Raw genomic sequence first — 16,845 nt, forward strand, 5'->3', positions numbered from 1 at the left:
TGGTTAGCGGGGTATTGTAATTGTGCCTGAGTAAGGAAGGCCTGCAATATATATACCAGAGGTCAGTTTTTCATTTAGATGAATTTCCCTAGTTTCTGTTTTTTTTCCCTAAATTTCTGTTCACCAAATGACACGTGAACCAGAGCAAGCCCTGAGAAGTCAACAGTTATCAGGATGAAATCTTCATGCAGCCTAATGGGATTGGGGAGAAATTGGTGACATTCCCCCAGTGCACTGACATGCCAATCAAATGTGCTGGGTCACCAGCAGAAGGCTTCAGTACTCAGGGGCTGGACACTTCTGTTAGGGTCTGTAAACAAGTCTGGATGGCGCCTGGCATTTTGCCAGAGGGAGTGGTTTGTGAAGTAACCCCAGCGAGCCATTAAGTGTGGAGATTCCTTATTGGTTGACTGCTGTATCTAGTTTATGTTAATTAAGATAAGCTGTGTGGAATGTGTATATACCCCTCCTGTCCTACAGTAAACGGCTCCCACTCCTGCTGTATCAATGTACACAAGTTGTTCGTCACCCCCTGGTTATTTTGCTGCAGCCGGACTGCTGCACACTTCCTTAAGATACTTGCCTTTGTGGTTAAGGGGGCAGTTTCTACTTTGTTTTATGGTTTGGTTGTGAGGTGTCCCCCAAAAGCTCACATGTGAGACAATGCAAGAAGGTTCAGAGGAGAAATGATTGGGTTGTGAGAGTCTTAACCCAGTCAGTGAATTAATCCCCTGATAGGGACTGACTGAGTGGTAACTGAGGTGGTGGGTGTGGCCGGAGGAGGTGGGCACTGGGGGCGTGTCTTTGGGGAATATGTTCTTGTCTGGCCAGTGGAGACCTCCCGCTCCCTCTGCTTCCTGATTATGGTGTAGCTGCTTCATTCTCTGCCACGCTCAGCCTCACCCAGAGCCCAAAGGAATGGAGCCGGCCTTCTATGGACTGAGACCTCTGAAATCTATGGACTGAGACCTCTGAAACTGCAAAAAAGTGACTAAAACAATTTACATTAGGTTTTCTTGTTAATAAGCTTAAACTGAATTCCACAAACATTGAAGTTCACTTCCCTAGCTCTGTGTTGCTGAGTTCTCTTCATTCCAGTGCATTTTTGCAGTTGGTGAGTGCTTCCTCCCGCCTCTCTCCAAATATTCCACAGTAAGATTCTGCACGTGCCCAGCAGGGCCTTGTGGACGGTTTCACTGGGATGTCATTAAAGTTTCAAAATGTATTTTATTTCTCAGACTCTGAATCTGTTTGCACTTCCATGAGTATTAATTACCATGAAGACTGCATTTCTTGGCTGCTGGATGGAACCGGGTCAGCTGGTGACTTTTACATCCATTGATCTAAAAATGGACTCTTTTAAAACTCCCCTGAGTGTTCAAAACATCAACAACAACAAAAATCCCCCATCAATAACAACAAAAAAAAAAAAGAAAGAAAGAAAGGAGGAGAAGAAGAAGAATTGTGCCAAGGGAAGAGAGAACAAAAGCTGCCAAGAACCTAAAACAGACGAGGCTGCCAGCAACATATTAAGCACAAATAACAAGGAGAGATGGTGTGCGCTGCTCCTCCTGCCAGCTTCAAGCCGGTCCCCAAAGTTCTGTCACATTCTAATGATGGCAAAGTGGAAAAAACACACAGGGCAGATTGGAAAGTTCTATTCGCCATCCACTTTTCAGCAAAACAAAGCACAGGTTAAGTAGCTGAGACAGAAAACTGTTTAGAGGAAGAACTAAACTATCAAAGGAAAGGGATGTGAGAGAGAACGAACGTCATTCAGGGAGTGTGGAAGCGCCACGGTGAGGTTTCGATTGCCTCCTGCTACCACATTTCCCAGCACCGACAGTTTATATTCAGTCCCTAAGTTACAGAGATGGTGTCCAAGGAAACTTGAGGTTTGTGCTTCAAGGAGCCTGGGGCTGGCTGCATGGAATGGAAGGAGTCTGGGAGGTGACTCAGAGCGTGGGGATGCTGGTGTTGCCTCACTCTGGAGGGGACTCCATTAGGGCTCCATTCAGCCCTGCTCCAGAGCTCCCCAATGTGTAGGTCTTAACTAACACATTTTTTTTTCCAGACTCTCTGGTACATTTTCAGCTTTCCTGCAGAGTTCACATTTAAAGGATAAAGAAGTGCATTTCTGTACAAGAAGAGACTGGGCAGCTGGAGGGGAACAAATAGCCTTATTTACTTTAGAAAGATGGGCTTGTGATTTAAAAATGCAGCAATCTGAAAATGTCTCCCTGTTTTCTTTGAATAGCGACAATAGCTCTGAAACATTAACTTCCACTGGGTGACCAGTGATGGATGGGTAGCAAAGCCGTCCTGGGGAGACTGGCTACACGTCCTGTGTGCTCAAGGACGCGCATCCTGTGTGGTTCCTGGTGAGCTTCTTAGGACTTAGGTCCTCATTTTTTTTTTTTTAGACTCAGCATATCCAGTGTTTTCGTGATTTAATCAGGATTGGCAAAGAAGTTTGACCACTGCATAGTGAGAAACAGAAGACAGAAACTTAGATTGAGGTGGTTAAGATTTTACACATCATCCATTATTTTACCAGTGTGATTTGTAACTTCCTTATATTTGTGTTCCGTTTCCTTGGATTAATGTTGTATGTGCTCTTCTTACCTTGGGTGGGGTTCTTGGACACTTTATGCAAATAGGCTTTGAGACCAAGGAACCAACATGAAGAGAGGAAATGATGGAGGCCACTCGAGGTAAGGTAACCTAGGACAAGAGACATGGGACCGCTTTGTGAAAAGTGGCCTTCAAACCCTGGCCAAAGCTGGTCTGACAACCAGAGCTGTGACGTCACGGTGCCAGCCTGCCAACCTGGATGCCCAGCCCTGCTGCTCTTCAGCCTCCCGTGTCTAAGGCTGATCTTGCCATCAGAACCCCGGAGCCCCAGCAGCCAGATCGTAGCCTCCTGACCCCAGAGTCCAGAGAGTCTCAAGTCCCTGCTCCCCATAATCCCACCTGACCACTGGCTGCCTTCATTTCCACCTGAGCCATCAGTTCATTCTGACAGTTCCGTGTCCTGTCAATCACACGCTGTGATGGGTCAACTGTGATGGACCATGGGAATGACCGTTTCCCTTCACCTTCAGGTCCTTACATGTCTGGAAGCACCGTCGTGCCAATCTGTTTCTTTGTGTCCCCGTCAATCTCTATGTCAGTTGTTGGGGTGGGGGGGGTTTCCTCCACTTCAACCTGCAGCCTCCTCAGGCCCCCCGCCACCCGTCACCGCACTGAGACAGTCAGGCCATCAAGGTGCACTCGGTTCCCAGGCCCAGGAGAAACAACTCGACCCGTATTCTGCCACTCTTGCCTTACCCAGGCCCTTCTCAGGCACAGTCCTGTGCCCATGTCCCCCTGATGCCACGTCATCTCTACTCTGGGACTCAGCTCCAGACCTCTCGTGTGCCTTCACTCCTTCTCATGGCTGAACCATTTCCTTGGCCTGTGGACTCGGCTGTGGCCTGCTCCAGGCCCACTCTGCAGTGTCCCGTGCTCTGGACCTCTCTACACGGCTCTTTATGGATGGCTGTCACTGCCTGTCCTCCTGGGATCTCCTGGGATCTCCTGTCACTCTGCCTTCTCTGCCCTTCCCCAGTACAACCTTCCTTCTCATTAAGGAGCCTGGTCTGCAGGCCCCTTCTCCTTCAGTGCTGCTCCCTCTGATGCCGTGGCTCCTGATGCCACCACCAAGTGTCACCTGATGAACAGGACAGGCTGTGCAGGGTGATGATCAGATCATGGTGAGGTGGGCAGCTGTAAGCTCACTTTCTTGCCATAATGTTCACATAATGAAGCTTTAGACATTCGCTTCATTGCTAAGGACATGGTATGACAGGATAGGTGTAACATGACACACAGACATTTCTTATAGTTTGAAATCCTATGTCTCAGTTGATACATTAGAAAAATGATTTTTGAGATACATCAATTTTATGAAAAATTTCAGCATTAAAAACTCACACAAAGAATATTAAAATGACATATATTGGGCAGCATAAGGGTTTTAATAAATATAAATAAGATGTGATTGTTTCTCTGAATTCTTGATATTTAGATATCTTAGATTTTAGCTAAGTAGTATCTTGAATATAGCCAAGATAATTTTAAATACTGCTCTTTTTCCTTTGCAAATGTTGTAAAAGTGGTTACAAAATATCATTTACTGGAGTGTACGTGTACAATTTAAATGTGTATATGATGAAGTACTGATGATATTCATTACTAAGTTGCTTTCAATTTAATTATTGAAAAAGACCCAAGCCAACCTGAGCATATAGTCCATACAAAGGAAATCCGGATAACCAGTACACATGGAGATGTGCTCAGTGGCAGAGGAGATGAAGGATTGGGCATCTGGAAACAAGGGAGGGGTCTTTAGTGGGGCGTGTGTTTAATGGCCAGGCAGAAGCAGATAGCAGCATATGCAGGGTGAGAATGCACCAAGTAAATTCAGCCCTGCAGTGAATCTTGAATCTCTTAAAGATTCTCAGAAAAATATAAGTGATATGTGCCAAGAGGCCTATGCTGGGACGCTTACCCCAGCAGTATTTTAAATAGTGAAAAAAATTATCAAGCGAACGGCTCATGCCTTCAGTCATAATATTAATTTACAGATGAAGAAACTACCAAAACCACCATAGAAGAACAAGAGACGAGAATACCTCAGTATGCACCAGCCTAGAGCGCGTTTCCAACTGGTCTGCAAAGGGCATTTATTATTTACACAAGAAAAAACATTGTCAAACATTCCTCTGACCTGAGAACTTGATCAAAATCTGGTTTATCGTCAACAAACCATTTTTACTTATGAGTTAGGTATTGCATGTAAAGTGCCTGCTTAGCATAATTTAGATAATGCGTTAGAGGTTAGGATAATAGTAATATTTGAGATAAAGATAAAGAATGAGATCAGCTTCATGGAGGAGCCCCATATACTACTAAATGCTATTTGATACTGGATATTTTTCTCAATACAAATGATCAATGCAGCCACTCAGAACACCATAGACTTGTAATGCTTTCAGCTTCTATTTGGTCAGCAGTGGCCGAATACTTCCCAATTCATTGAAGATAAAACCAGGACAGTGGCCAGTGGCCATGCTTGTGCTTTCCTCGATTGCTTTCCTGGGCTGCAGAGGCCCTGGGGCAGGTTGGACCAGAGTCCTGATGGAGCTGGGTGTTGTGTGTACTCAACTTTTGGGGGAATGAGAGACGTGATCAGGAAGAGCAACCTGTAGATGTCAATAAACATTTCAGCAGATTTGTATTAGTAAGTGTTTGAAGAAGTAAAATTCAGCCTAGGTTACACTAAAAAGCAGAATGCAGAAAACAGAATGAAACGGTGTAAATGTAATAGAAATCTATTTAAGTGTGAATGTAATCATAATGATGAATAAAAGTAATAATATATTTGAAAATTGTATTTCTATCATATGCCTATGTGAAATGAGTGTATGGAACAATATAGTTAAATCTCATTTGATTTAAAACATCAGATGGTTATAAAGTGTTGTGATAGAAATCAGGTTCTGTAACAGGGCAAATGGCCTGAATGCTCATAGAGCTTTAGATGGTTCCACAACTAAAGATTTAAATAACAATTATGATTTGGACTTTGTATTTTACGTATGCATGTGTGCACTTACATTCAGAGAAATACACACATTTCTTGAGAGATTTGCCCTGCGGTTTGGTTTTCGTCCAGTACACAGAGGCTTAAATGACTAAACCAAAACCGTGCACTGAGTGTGAGAGTTGACAGAGAAGCCTGTGAGTTACAGTGCAAAGTTATGTTCTACTTTAGAACTGTGCTGAGCATACAGAAGACACTCAGTGAGTATTTGCTGAGAGAATGAATAAATCAATGCTAATTTTAGTGAGCCCCATTTGCCTCATTGCCTCATTGTAGGATATCTATTTATTCACTTCAGGTTCTGGGGGACCCGAGCAACGGAGGTACTCCAGTGAGGCTGGATGTTCTTGTTCTTCTTCCAGCCCGGGGGGAACTGAAACACACAAACACTCCTGATTGACACGTCCTTGGGTTCCTAAGATAGAATAAGAAATCCTCCCCCTGAATCATGACTTGGATCATTAATACAGACTGAAACCTCACCCCTAAGTGACAAAAATCACTCAAAGTTGGCAATGTCTTCCAGAAATAATGTTATATGCATAAATGAAATTAACTATGATTGTGCAAACACCTCAGGTTGTCGAATTACATGAAAAGCAGTAATAAACCAGGGATACATTCATTTTTAATTTTCAGGAAAAAAATCTCAATATTAAAAAAAACAACAACAAAAAGCAAACAAACAACCTCAGAAGAGCTTACTTCAGTATTTGAATAACACATATTCACGTTGACTGAAAGACATCAGGAATGCAAGATGAAGATATGTACCCAGAAACTATAGCATGAAGAACGGTCCAGTTTTTCTCCTTTCCAAACTTTATCAAAATTTAAGCGGAGGCCATTCACAGTTTGAAAGACCTTTGGTCCTGAATGTGCTCTTCACAAACACATCACCAGGGGTCTAAATGTGCAAATGAGTTGGTGCTTTAAGTCTTCCTTATGCGGCAGGCTATTCTGCGCAGGTTATGATGACTTTTGCCAGCAGATGGGAGAGAGCATCATTGCTCACTCTATGCAGGCTGAACTGGTTTTCTCCTAGAGTATATAGTGACTCCGCCTGATCTGTTCCAGAGTTCTTAAAATCAAAGTCTCTGAATTATTGTCTGTTTAGGTGGTGGTTGTATTTTAGGAGTGATGATTAGATAAACCTTGTTTGTCCTTTACACAGGAATTAATGCAGGGCAGGAAATGTGATTTTTGTTATTTTTCAGGCTTTAGCTAATTGCTGTTAGAAATATGTTGAAGACAGAATCAAATACTGTAACAGGCTCCAGCATTCCAGGGGAATATTCTCTTTGGAGACTCACGTCTGCTGTCACGTTCTGGTGAGCAGAAAGGTCCAGATGGCTGAGAGTCAGCTCACAGATCTCTGAGGCTGGTGAAAGGGTGGCACGGAACAGGCAGGCCGACTTTGGTGAGATTTATTTTAGCTGCTTTGAGAAAATAATAATCGAAATCTGTTTAAAAGTAGATTTAATGTTTTTGTTCCATAACTAGAAAACAATAAACTAATTTTGCAAAAGGAATTTGAGCAGGAAGTTTTGTGATTGTGGTTTAAGTAGTAAGAAAAAAAGTAGATTAGAGGAAAACAAGCTCATGTTGGGTTTCTAAAAACACATGGTATTCAGAGAGCAGAAATTCCTGAAACAGATTCTATTGAGTCCCCACAGATGAAAATGCAAAAAACTGGAAGAACCTGGAAGAACCCTAAATATAGGGCCAATCAGAATATGGGAGGAGGCCTTCTTTTTGTTAACTTTTAAAATTTGTTTTAATTAGTTACACATGATAGTAGATTGCATTTATGCACCTGGATATATCATACCTAGATGGGATATAATTTTTGATTTTTCTGAGTGTCCTTGTTACAGAACCATATTGGTCACATAGTCACATATATACACACACTAATAAATGTCTGTTTCCTTCTACTATCTCCCTATCCCGCCATCTCCTCCCCTTCCCTCCCATCACTTCCCTCTACCTAGTCTAAGGTAATGCTATTCTTCACTAGTGCCCCCACCCCGCCTTATTGTGAATCAGAGAAAACATTCGGCCTTTGGTTTTATGGGATTGGCTTATTTCACTTCTTGCAGCTTGAATGAAAGCAAACTTCCTTGTAACCTGACTTAAACAATATCACGTTCAAAAGAAAACCAGTCTGACACAATAAATGAATCAAATCACAACTTGAATGGTGACTGCAGATTTTGCAAGTGGAGCCTCAACAAAATTGTAGTTCATGATTCAGAACAAAATGGCCTACCATCATCTTCATTCTTCAGAATCTCCCTGAATCTCCTTAGAGGCTGCTCAGGCCTCTTCTCTATTGGCCCATCCTAGAGAGCCCCAGTCCATGCCAACCTGAGCTCTCCTCCTGGCCTTCCAGACATAGTTATCTGAAAGCCATTAGACAGGCTGACTTGGGGCTTTTTGTACCTAAGTCAGTTGAACCCCTCCTGACGATTCCGTCTGCCCCTCCCTGATAACCCACATTCAACCAGGGACCTGGAAATAAACACATTCACATTCATTCAAGGGAAGTTCCGCACCCATGGGGACTTGCTAAGAAGGCGGGGAGAGGGTGCCTCTGTTCTTGCCACACCCTATTGAGCACAGCTGGACTAGGAAAACCTTGCGGCTTACCTGAGTTTAGCTTCAAAAAACAGAAAATGCTCAATCACCAGGAAGGAGGAAAAACGGATCCAAAATCTGATTGCTGAAGACTTTCCATAGTTTAGAGTTTGATTCATGCACAAAAAGGAAGCTTCTCTCTGCAGCATTCTCGGCAGATCCACTGCCACTGGCCAAAGGTGACACGTCCACAAAGTACTGATCTTCTTTATCCCCTGGGTTGTCACGTGATAGTCACTGGTGGCAGTGCACGTTTTTCACATGCCAAGAACAATAACATTAGCTTTAATGAACCTAGTTATTTTGGGAGGACTTTACACTTTCCGTCCTCAGAGATGGGCCTTGTTATGTTTTAAGATACTTTCATAAAAATACCTTTAAAAACATGGTTACTTCAGTCCCACCAGTAATTCTTATCTATTGAAGTGTTACTATGTAGCATCTGAGGTAGACTACATTAAAATGTTATGAACCACTGATTTCTTCACTTTTTCCCATTATTCCGTGTATGAGTACACACACACACACACACACACACACACACACACACACACACATAGACATACATGTATCTATATATGAATACATGCATGCACATATAGATGTATATTTTTATTTTGGACATTGTTAACCACCTATGAAAATTAAGCAGATGTAATGTATCCAATGCTTACATTCAATACTTAAGAACATACTGTTATTTTTTCATTAAAGTATTCTTACCATATTTTTCATGATAATATTTTAAAGGAAATTTCACATGATCTATAATTTCACTTTCAAATATTATAGCATGCATTTCTAATAGGTAGGATTGTTTTGAAAGCCCCCAAATTGTTTTATCTAACCAACTAAGATTATCTTTTATCATAATCCATCAAAAAGTTCATGTAAAATTTTATCCAATTTTCTCAAAATGTGATTTTATATTTGATTCCTATGAATCAGTTTTCAAATAAGTCTTACCCATTGAATTTTTGTGATGTTTATCTTAAATTTCTTTTATCATTGTCTGTTCACTCTCCATTTGCTAGGCTTTATTTATTCACTGCAGAAAGTGTGAGGTTTGAACATACGAATTTCTCCCCTGTTTTTGTAGAAATTGGTAATTGGAGCTGGAGATTTGATTATAACCAGTTTAAGTATTTTCTCCATAACTGGTGTATTTCTTTTATTGCATTATACATGTTCAATTTTTCCAATATTGGTGATGTTGCTATTACAGGTAGATTGGTTCCATTTTACTGCATAACAAAATAATTATGCATTTATTTAAACTTATTGTGGGGAGTGAACAGTATGGAAGTTACAATAGACACCCATTAGGGACTGACTGGTCTGAAATAATTTCCTGCACGTGTCTGATAGTCATGTCTAGTGCAACAGTTTGAAACAGTTTTTTTTTTCAAGTAATAGTAAATATTTTGCTTTGAGGGCAAATATAGGTCATAATTATTCAGTCATCAATCCCCTCAAATAGCCACAGATGAGACACAAATAGATGAACCTGGCAGAGTTGCCATGCAATTTTATTTATGAAAACGGGTAATGGTCACAGGGGTTGTGATCTGTCAACCCTGCCCGGGTAGGAAGGGACAAATAATGATGGATACCCTAAGACACAGCACGGTACAAGTCACACGACAACCCGATGGCCTTAGGGTTAGGCTTGGTACAGCAGAGAAAAGTAGTCAGCAGCTTGAGCACTGTGCAGTGGAGACGGGAGGACTCAAGGGCAAAGGGGGAGGGGTTCAAATGTGTGGGATCACGCAAGGGTCCCACATAGGTGGAAGCCCAGGGGGAGAGAAGAGAGGAGCTGAGCAGGAGGACATGTCGGAGGAAATAATGATTGGGAATTTTTTTTTGATATTAAAATGGAATATACCACACGATACACCTAAGAATTTCACATAACATTGGCAGAACTCACACACACACACGCACACACGTGCACACACGTGCACACACCAGGAAACTTCAAGGTAGCCCTTAAAACCACGACAACCCAGCACACTCCTCACTAGAAACTAAGCAAAGAAGAGGGTCGCCCACTTTAAAAACACCGAAACACGAAAACAGATCATAGCTCTTATCCAGGGGCGGGGAAAAGTGTTTTAGAAATGAAAGGAAGTTAGAACTTTCAAAAACTGCTAAGCATTGGTAAATGAAGTGGTCAGGCTGAGGAATTGGTGACCACACGAGCAGAGCACCTGCATCGCAATGAGTGTGTGGTGAAAACAGAACTGATCCTGCTCCATCCACCGGGGGTGAGCCATTCCTTTCCCAGGGTGTCCACCCTGTGTCCCATCTGCCCATTGGTCATATGTACCGTGCAGTAAGTATTTTGAGAGCGAGGACATATTCACATATTACATTATAGTATATATAGTAGTTACCTTTTATTATTGTGTGCTGCTATTGACCTTTTATGTATCTGATCTATATATTAAATTAGGAAATAGTATACATGGGATCTTGGAACATATCCCCTCACATAAGGGAGTGACTATGTAATTTTAAATTATATATTTATATATAATTATATATATATATATAATACATATTGTATATGTTACATATATTTTTTATGTATAAATAAATTTATATGCATTATATATAAATATAATACATAATGCAAAATAAAGCATAAAAGAAAAATAAAGAATGAGTAAAAAATAGAAAATAACTAGCAATGTGTTTGATGTTAATCCAAAAATATTAATAGTCACATTGACTATAAATGGCTTAAAAATACCATACAAATGTATAATGTTTGTTTAAAAAGTCCTGGTTATATGTTTATTCATAAGATTGAAAATTAAGAATGAGAAAAATTTACTTTTGTTATTAAGGTTGTTTTAAAGCCTGGTGATGGCACTTAAACCTCTTACAATGACTTTGTTTCTTTTATAATTATTCAAATTTTATCTTCTTACTGATCTATAATTATTCAAATTTGATTCCATGAGGATCAGTATAGAAAAACAATGCTTACACAGGAAGCAACACATCTTACTGAGGTTGTAAGAATTTCATTTCTTCGTGAATCTCCATGTCACAGCATGAGGACAGGAGGACAGGGGGGTGCACTAACCTTGTCAGTGTGTTGCATGTTTAAAGTGAGAATTTGAAGGAAGTGAGAAATAAGAAGCAACTTTCAGACATGACATGTAAGGTACAAAGCAGAACACATGAAATGCTACTCTGCAGTGTGACATGGAGCCAGCTCAGGTAAATGATGGGCACTGATGGCATTTTGCATATTTCTATGTCCAGACAAGTCCTTAAAAAAAGAATGGAGAATAGGGTTAGCTAATGAGGATTTACAGAAAGAAAAGTGTGTGCAAAAATGATGTCATTCACCCCAAAGTGCATAAAAGAAGGGCAAGGAAAAGTGTCAGTAGAGAAAAATGGAAAGTCAATGGAAAAAGGTACACTTAACTGTAAGCACATCAATAATTGTATTAAATGTAAATGGGTTAAACATACCGATTAAATGCAAGGACTGTCAAATGGTAAAAAAAAAAAAATTATTCAACTATATTCAGAGCAAAAATCACATTTAAAGATTAGGTACAAGAGTAGATGAAAATGAAAATATGGAAGAATATAGAAGGAGTACTGGCATTGCTACTTAACATTAATAACAGGTTAAAGCAAATTGGAGAGCTGTTATGTATAAAAGATCACCAAAGACATTTTCAAATGACAAAAGTGGAAAGTCACCTGGAAATGCAATCATGATTAAAAATTTAACACTCTTCTTTAAGGAATAGATAATAATCTAAAAATCCCAAAGTCATTATGTATTTAAAAGAACCAAACTACATTATTAAGCAAATAGAAATAAGTTTCAGTGACTCTGATCTACTGCAGAAATAGAGGGGAATGTCCACATCTTCTCACGTTGTCAGCATAATCTTTATTTCTAAAACATAATAAGCGCTATGTAAGGAAATGAAATCTCAACTTCTCCTAAAAAGTTGACAACAGTGGAAAGCTAAGTCCCATGTAACAAAGGGTTGTACATCACAAACAAGTGAGGTTATTCCAAGACTCTAAAAGTGGATAACATTTGATTATTCATTATTAAAAGCTCTTAAGAAACTTAAAGTAATATTATCTATGTAATGTCACGTCTTCTTTCTAAAATCCTACACCTATTCTTGATTAAAGTTGTATTAAATAAGAATACAAGCATACTTTTTCATTTGAAAAAGATAACTGCCCCAACACCTAACAGCCATTACTGTCAACAGTGCAATACTGAGAACATTTCTTCATCCACCTGAGGGCAGGACAAGTAAGACATGCTTATTCAGCCATGTGCTGAAGGCCCAACCTCTGTTTAGAGGCAAAACCAAAATAGAAATCCTCACAGATTTTTAAAAATTTGTTGTTATTAGTTATGCAGGGCAGTAGAATGCATTTTGACACATTGTACACAAATAGAGCACATCTTCTCATTCCTCTGGCTCTATGTGTTGCAGTCACTCCAGCGATCATGCATGTATATAGGGTAATAATGTCTGTCTCATTCTACCATCCTTACCATCCCCGTAGCCCCACTCCTCCTTTCCCTCCCCTATACACAATCCAAAGTCCTTTCATTCTACCCATAGTCCCCACCACTATACATCAGCATCCACTTATCAAAGAAAACATCCAGCCTTTAGTTTTTGAGGTTTGGCTTATTTCATTTAGTATGATGTTCCCTAGCTTCATCCATTTACTTGCAAATGCCATAATTTCATTCTTCTTTAAGGCTAAGTAATACTTCATCGTGTGCATGTACCACATTTTCTTTATCCATTCATCTGTTGAAGGGATCTAGGTTCCATAGTTTAGCTATTGTGAATTGGGCTGCTCTAAACATTGATTTGGCTGCGTCGCTGCAGTGTGCTGACTTTAAGTCCTTTTGGTAAAAACCAAGGAGTGGGATAGCTGGGGCAACTGATGGTTCCATGTCCAGTTTTCTGAGGAGTCTCCTTACAGCGTTCCTGGAATCCAGCCTGTCATTACTTGCAGACCTCCTGATTATGGATTAACTTCCTGAAGAATGTACAAATAAACTAGATTGTAGTGGTCCCCTTTATTCCAGGTTCCCTTTCTGGGATTTCAGTCACCCCTGGTCAACTGGAGCCAGAAATTATTACATGGAAAATCCCAGGAAAAAACAGTGCAAGTTGTGAATTGCGCAGGATTTGAGCAGTGGTGGGACCTTCGCCTTCCACCATCCCACTGGTGATACACATCATCCGTCTTGCTGCTAATAATGTTGCAAATACTCCCTGCCTGCGAGTCACTCAGTTGCTTTCTCAGTTGTCATCTGTTTGTGCTGGTGCCTGTCACAGTGCTTGTGTTGAAGTCACCAGAATTTCATTTAATAATGACCTGAAACTGTACCAGTAGTGCTGCTGGCAATTCATATATGTCAACAGGCCTGTGCTGGGGTCTCCAAGAGCCAGGGCAAGGCGAATCTTCCCCCTTGAAGTCCTGAGAGTCAGACGCCTGCGTGTGTTCTGCCATCACACCTCAGCCGCCTTCCAGCCAGGGCTTGGTAAGGGGGAGAAGGCTTAGTCCAGGGGGAGAAGCATGGTGTTCGAGGTGGGCATGTGGACAGAGCATGCAGAATCTCACCTGAAACCACTGAGACTCCACCGCAGGAAAGGGGTGGTTACACGGACTCAGGAATGGTGTAGACACTCCGAAGCATAAAAATTCCTGGAGAGGGACCAAGGAAAAAGCAGAGCTGAAAAGGTTGATGAGGAAGAACAGGCTCCATCCAAAGACAATCTTCAATTACGATCAAGCTGGGCTTTCCTGGAAGAAGATGAACAACAGAACCTGCATTCTAAAAGCACAAAGGAGACACCAGGCTGTAAGATGTGGAAGGGCTGATTGGAGCAGAGCTGCACAACACTGCAGGGCTTGTGATAAAGCCCAGGTAGTGCACTGAGCGAAAAACCCACACACCAAAACCAAAACCAAGATTGGCCCATGTCCAGGCAACAGGATCAGACAGTGTGAGTGACACCCACCTTATTCATGGAATGAGTCTACCAGGGCTTCATCCACATGTGAAAAACTACTGTTCATAACAGACAGTGACCCAGGCCATCCTGAATCTGTTTCCTATGGAAATGAAAATGCCAACTTTGAATTTTTATCACCAAATACAACCTCATGGCTATAGCCTCTTGACCTGGGTTGTGTTATGGTGTCTGGTCACGTTCTACCCATAACTGACATACCCTAATCTGGACGTGACTGCCCTGCTAAAGATGGTACCCTACAGCAGAGGAGATGAGATCCATCAGGGCTGCCCTGGTGGATTCAAGTCAGAAACAGCAAGAGACGGCTGGAAGCCCAAAAGGACTCAGGTAATGGACGATTTCAAAGGCTCCCCAGGGGTGGAGAGAGAAGCCAGGTGGACCGTTCATGTATCGAGTCGAGGCAGTGGAGGTCAACATGCACGGTGAAGAAGTGGAAGAAGACAGAAGGCCACGGAGAAGCATGAGCAAAGAAGAATTCCAAGAACTCGCTGCGTCCTCTACGGAGGAAAAGAAGCAGGTGTAGAAACTGAAGTAGAACAAACAATATAAATACCATGGGATTTCTCAGACGCCTTGAGTTGCAGACGTCAAAGGAGGAAATGACACAATCTGATCTGTAGAGGGAAGGAGCATCACGGTCACCCTCGTGGTCACAGGAGGAGCTCGCAGCACATCCATGAGGTAGAAAGGAAGAGAGAACTTTATATGGTGTTTTCCCAAAAGGGGTCGGTGAAACATGCTCAGTTGGGAAGCCCGACCATCAACCCCGTCGTGGTCCAGTGATCCAGGGTCACCCGGAGAGGTTCTCCTCCTGGGTATCCTCCAGGGTCAACAGGAGTCGTAGGCTGAGTCGAGGCACCAGTCGATCCTCTGCTTCTCCTCATCAGGTAGGCATTGACCTGTCCACATCACAAGATGGCTGAGCACAGTACAAGAAGATACTTTGAGAGAGAGACACTCCATTCATGTGATTTTTGTCACAATATACTGTGATTTAGTTGTTCTGGTTTATCCTGACTTATTGTCGTTTTTCTCTCGTGTCTAATTTATGAGCTGAACTTTACCACATATAGGGAAAAACACAGTGTATGCAGAGGTCAGCACCTCTGTGGTCTCAGGAAGCCGCTGAGGCCTTGGAATGTATACCAAAGGATAAGAGGATCTACTCTGCTATGTAAGTTTAACAGAGCTGTTGTGCAAAGGTCATCATGAAAATCAACTGTGTTTATATATCAACAACTGACAATTGGAAAAAATCACATTTCTAAAAGCTGTCACTTACTATTGTACTACCGATATCAAATACTAAGAGCAAATCTAAGAAAAATGAGTAACATTTCCCAATTGTGTGTTCAAGGATTGGAAGATTCAATATTGTAAAAAAAAAAAAAAGAAATTATCCCCAAGTTGACACATAAATTTGTTTCAATTTCAATCAAAACCCAAAATTTAAGGAAGCCTTTTTTTTTCTTTTAGAAATTGATACAATTATTCTAAAGTTATTATGGAGATGAAAAGCACAAAGTTAGCAAGGGTGATCTTAAAGGATAAATTCGGAGCAGTAATAGTGTAAAATCAGGATTCACCATCAAGCTTCATGAATCAACACCATTCAGGGGCTATGAGATCGCACAGCCGTTCTCTCATGGAGAAACAATACAGGTGGAACCCATCTCAGAAAGCACACATTTAAATTCCACTTAGAAGTCAGATTTAAATGAGTACTAAGATACAAAAAAAAAGTCGTTGAAAATATAAGCTTGGCTTAAAGTTGGGGCAGAGGAGATATTAAAAGGATTAATAATAAAAGGAAAAAATATAAAATGAGATATTAGTGAAAATTATCAGAAGGAGTTGACACACTGAAGAGGCAGTGCCCATGGTGAGAGGTGGCCTTCTGAATGCACACCACCTGCAAGGGGCGCACCTCGAGCCCGCACAGAGACTGTCAATAAGGCTGAAGTGGACACTCCAGGAGAAAGGTGGACACAGCTTTAGCAGCTTCTAACAAGGTAGAATATGAAATTCCCAGTCAACACATTAACTGGTCATCTCCCAGTGGCCAGGGGAATGAAGTCTATCCTTTCTGGGTTATCACCGCACACCCGCAGGTCTGAATGGGAAATCACGAAACCCCCCCCAGGGCTGCCAAGGAGAGCCTGCCACGAGACGCTCACAGCACTGAGGCGGTCGGCCCACAGAGGACTCTGGAAGCTGGCCAGCAGAGGGAGGACCCAGGGACACAGCAACTCCGTGACAGCAGTGCCACTGTTGGGAACTGCACCACCCTGGCCACTGAGGGCTGAGTCACCATGTTCGACTCTACAGAGGTGGGAGACAACCGCATTCAGTGGAAACCCTACTGCAAACTAAATGCAGTTTTTACTTATAACATTTTCAACTTATGATGGGTTTATCAGGATATGACTGAGTCATAAATCAAGTAGCATCTGTATCAACTTAAAGAAACGGATAACTTTTTCACCTGCAGACACATACAGG

This window comes from Callospermophilus lateralis, chromosome 6 (assembly GCF_048772815.1).
Source record: "Callospermophilus lateralis isolate mCalLat2 chromosome 6, mCalLat2.hap1, whole genome shotgun sequence".
Lineage (NCBI taxonomy): Eukaryota > Metazoa > Chordata > Mammalia > Rodentia > Sciuridae > Callospermophilus > Callospermophilus lateralis.